The sequence below is a fragment of the Trachymyrmex septentrionalis genome, unplaced genomic scaffold (genome assembly GCF_001594115.1).
Source record: "Trachymyrmex septentrionalis isolate Tsep2-gDNA-1 unplaced genomic scaffold, Tsep1.0 scaffold81, whole genome shotgun sequence".
NCBI lineage: Eukaryota > Metazoa > Arthropoda > Insecta > Hymenoptera > Formicidae > Trachymyrmex > Trachymyrmex septentrionalis.
In genome coordinates this window covers 1,361,303-1,366,615 of record NW_017305997.1, presented here as the reverse complement: position 1 = coordinate 1,366,615, position 5,313 = coordinate 1,361,303, and positions in this window count along the sequence as shown.

Here is a 5,313-nt window from a genome sequence, read left to right as displayed (position 1 = left end):
AATATATATATATATATACCTATATATATGTATCTATACGTGTATATGTACACATACGCACATATTTTATATATATATATATACACATCTATGTTTAAAAGTCGGGCGAAAAAGGACTCTGGGGGAATAGGTAAACTGCAGCTAAACTGCGCATATTACATATGACTCTGCAGCGGCCAACGTGTGTGGGATCAACGACTCTGAGTGTTGTCTGTGTGCATCTCTCTGTGTGCATGTTCGAAAGTTTCTGCGTGATAAGTGGCGAATGATTTATTCATCTCACGACGGAGCGCAGGCAGCGGTACAAATTACGCATCGCGTACAGAAAACCTTCGTAGTACGTGACAGTAATTCATACATCTGTATTAACGTAGTACGCCGCCATCGCGCGTAACGTTCCTCCGTTATTCCCGGCCGCTGTTCCGTACGGAAATTTGAAGTAATTTCACTCGTTTGCGCAAACTTCTTCGAACTGTTAAACAGCAGTGTCTTCCCCCCCTCCCTCCCCCCCTCCCCTCCATGAAAATGTGCCACGTAAAATGTGAAATGGAGAGACGTGATTTCTTATCATCGTGACATTCGTAAGATCTGTAACTATAATTAAAAGTTCAAAAACACATTGTATATCGTTTTACTATATATATAATATAAGTCAATTAAATTGAAATTATATTTAATACCTCAATTAAATATAATTGTAAAACAAGAGAACTGTTTTAGAGCTTGTTTTGCAAAATTGAGACGAAATAATGAATTGTTTTCAAATAAAATTAGATTATTTATGGAATATATTTATAAAGATATATTATCTATGTATATGATATTAGGTCTGTTTTGCGTGGCTGAACTGGAGTGTACACTTTTGGAACTTAAAATGAGATAGGTATATGTTTCATATTTCGAAAGCGAGAAAGAGAGTTCTATAAGTGCAATCCAATGCAGAAACAGACCAATTGATTAGATACTGTGTGTGAAATTGAGCAGTTTTTTTTAACTTGGTATAAGAGCTGCACAACGGTGTTAAAACGATAACGATAAACTTGCGTTAAGAGTTGCAGAATAGCCCTTCAGGCGCGGCTGTAATCAGGGGTGAATCCCAGACAGCGGAATTGAGTCGAAATTTTTCTTCGTCGATTGACACGTTCCACTACAAAGCTGTCACCAAATTTCGGTCGACTAATCGAGCGTATCGACACGCAATCACTTAGAAATTGACGCGATAGATTGACTGCCGACGCGCGGTGATTTGATTTCGGATGCGAATGGGACATGCCCGTGGGTTCGATGTAGTTATTAGAGAAAATGGAATTAATCGACCAACCGCACGGTAATTTGGTGGGACGTTAAACCGTATTGATATCGTGACTGGAAATCTATTTCTAATTTTGCAAGTGAAAATAATTTGCGACGCGCTCGTACAAAACTATACGAGCCTATCTGCCAATCCGATCTGAAATTCGATTTTGATAAAGATACTGGGAACGAAGCAGATCATGGCTGGGATCTTTTTTTCATGGTATACCCAATGGACCTATGGCTCACTACAAGAGTGCAACTCGGTCGGGCTATTCTTTTGCTCCGCAGGAATTTTTGATTAAAGTTTAATTTACAGATACGGCCCCTGGCGGACTTTAAAACGAGATTTTTCATACTCCTATTTTACCATTGTACTTGCTTGTCGTTATTCCGGAAAAAGCCAAGTGCGATGACATCTATAAATATCAGTTTATAAGAATGTCGCAAAGTGCGTTACATGCAATCATGGATATTTTTTATATGTTTGCATATCATTTCAAACAGCTGTAACTTTAAAAAAATAATGTTTTAAAGTAATGTAAAAAAAAAGTTCTCTATCATTCTGCAATTTTTGCAATAATTAACAAGATATCAATTATTAAAAATCATCAAATATTGGTTTTCAATAATTTTTTGCTCAAGTACTATCAAATTTACAGAAAAAGCAGCAAGAGACAAAAATTATTTATTTTCTTCTCATAGAGCTCTAAGAATTTTTTCAGAATTTTTTATCAACTTTTTAGTACTGCATTTTCTTATATTGACAACTGTTTTTACCAACATGAGAAAATTCGGTACTAAAAAATTCTGAAAACATTCTCAGAACTCTATGAGAAGAAAATAAACAATTTTTGTTACTTGCTGTTTTTCTGTAAAATTGATAGTAAAAAATTGTTGAAGTAAAAAATTATTGAAAACCAATATTTCGGCAATTTTTAGTAATTAATATCTTGTTATAACTATTGCAAAAACTGTAAGATGATAGAGGATTTTTCAACTTAGTTTAGTCCGCTCTATCCCCATGCGAGAATCTTATCATTACTTATCAAACACTCTATATATATAATTCTATACATTATTGTTTAAAGTTATACAAATGTTTCTACAATTAATCATGGAACATTAATACGTAAATTTTACGCATTAATAGGGGAACGAAGTCATTGAACGCTAAACTTCGCTTTTAATGTCATTAAAGAAACCATCTGATATGCTAAAAGCTAGGACAAGTGAAGACAAGTTTTTAAAAGGTTTACTCGTTATCAGATTTTTCTCTGTATTATAACACACAGAAGGCGTGATAAGTGATTTTAGTCTTTAAATTTTGTATTATTATTTGATACTATTACACGTATATTTTATTTAAGTGTTATAAAGAGACACACAATTGGACTTCGTATCACTTCAAAATTGAATTTGATAGTTTTTTTTCTCTTTTAAGTTAATAATTAGATTATTTAAATGTATAAAAGTTTAGATTACAAATATTCTATACTATAACGTGCTATTTTTTCGCAATTATTTATAATGCTTTAAAGACGTTTATCAATAATATCAAATTGCTTGTCAATTTAATTTGTGATATTACGTATTTCAGTTTCAATCTAAGAGACTAGTAAATAATCGGTGGGCAGTTTGTTTGAATTGGAAATTGTAAAAATTCACACAATTATTAGGCACCAAGAGACTTTTGACCAAATATATCTTCACTCATTTATGTTGAACACTTCTCAATCCATTTTCACTTAATGTTATTTATGAATATTTTATCATTAAAAGTGTGAAATGTATTAAAAACTTATGTTACATTAATTAAAATGACCTATTTTCTTATGCATAAAATTTATGTATCGATAGCAATACTGTATAACGATAGCATTGTAAGAGTTTACTGAAATATTATTATAATATACATATATCTGTGAAATCATAATTGTCTAGAGTCTAAAGCATAAATAGTATCTTAAAATAAAAATATTCAACTAAATCACCTTATATTTTTAAAATTGTTATCCGTTCTAAAAATTATGCGGAAAATTACACACAGCAATTAAAATTAATTAGAAGGATAATTTAGGTAACGTTACATAAACGTGCCATATTTTTGAACAAGTTCTTCGTGTGTTACAAAATAATTGACTAAAAGTGAAAAAATGGCCTTGACATTCTTCAAATGAGTTTCGGCCGATATTATCGTATATAAGTTTCGCCTCTTAAATTGGTTTCGGAGTACAAACTTTATCGTATCGCACGAATCCGCAGTATTCGCAAGTGACCCAGAAGAGGGAAAGGTATTTAGAAGGTATACATGTCTACGATAGCACAGCAAACTCTACGGCGTTTGCCAATTAACGATACTCAAACTTTGCGTTCAAAAAACTCGACCGGTGTTACTCGAGATTTAATTGCAGCGCTTTATCTAGGCAGCTTAGAAAGAGGTTTTTCGATCAGTCTGCAAGCGAATCAGTCTGTACAAGATTGGTCATCCAAGTTTACGTAGTAACGTGCGAATTACGAACACGCGAATTTGAAAACGTCGGACGATAAAATACGAGCTTAGGAGCCTAACAAAAAGATCCCACACGCGTTTAAATTTTCCTTCACTTTTCTCTCGTTTCTCCATTCTTTCTCTCTTTTTTTTTTCTCTTACACGTCGCGATGCCCGGCGCACGCGCGCTTAATAAAATGAATATCACTCTCTCCAAGGATAACCGCACTAACGCGGGTGGCGGCGGCGGAGGCCTGGCACGAAATTAAAAGCAAAACGTGGTGCAGAACGCGATATTTCAGGAACAGACCCATGGGTAATTGCGCGAAGTAAATTCGAAGCTAGCGGCCCTAGCTAGCACGCGAGAGCGTAAAAAAAAGTGACGCGCGTAAATAATAATTGCCAGTCCTCCCAGTGCAGTTCTACTCGCATCTAATTAACATGAGATCTGGTTAATCAGCGAAAATAATAGCGGACGATTAAACGGGAAAGAGGTCGGGACCCGAAATGCTTTATCCAACTAGAACTGCTAATCGGTTATTCTTTCTATTTCTGCAGAGTTTATTTATGGGTTGTTTCTTCGAAGCTAAACTATCCTCTATTAATTAACAATTATAGATTTAAATTGTGTAAAGACTCTATTAATTAAAACAATTTGGAAAAAGATATATATAGAAGGAAGGCCCCTATTATGAAATCCCGAGTTTATTTTGGGTAAATGCTAGAAGTCTATGGGCAGAATAAAAAAAAAGTAATAGGCCATTTGGAAGGGAATTTAATAAGCTGTAAAATAATGTATAAAATTTAATTCAAATTTCATTTTTTTTTTTTTGGAAATTAAAAAAATGTAAAAAATCGAAATGTGCAAATCGCAAAGTCAAAAAATTGTGCTCCTAATATGAGATACCCCGAGAAATCGCTAGTAAAATCGCAAAGTATATCAGTATTCCAATTAAAAAATTTTATTTAATGTTTTTAAAATACACACAGCCAGCGTGCACAAAAAATGAGCATGCGATAGATTATACCCAGAACTCGTCTTCAGGTAGTTCGAATCAAGCATCGCAGAAATAGGCACTCGACGTTCATTCTGATTGTTCTTTTTGTTACTGTACAATAACATTTATACTTTAGCATCAATTTTCACTATGACATAGGAGCATGGATTATTTCATATTAGAAATACCCTAGATATCTCATATTACAATTTCCACACCTAACGGTTTTACGATCATCAAATCTAACTTCTGCAATTAAACAATTCAACATATCTCGTATTTTTCTATTAGTACGACCTTACTCTATCACTATATGAAGGATTTATTGCCAGATATTTATTTATTAAATAATAAACAAGGTTTAAAGGCTCATCTCAATGAAACTTGAAGACATCCAAATTCTAAAATCTTTTTTTACAATGACTACAAGCATGATTTAATAATGAATTTTCTACTAAATAGTTTTCCATCCAAGAGCAATAAATTTATGAAACCAATATTATGGAACCAATAGATCAATGAAACTTGAAT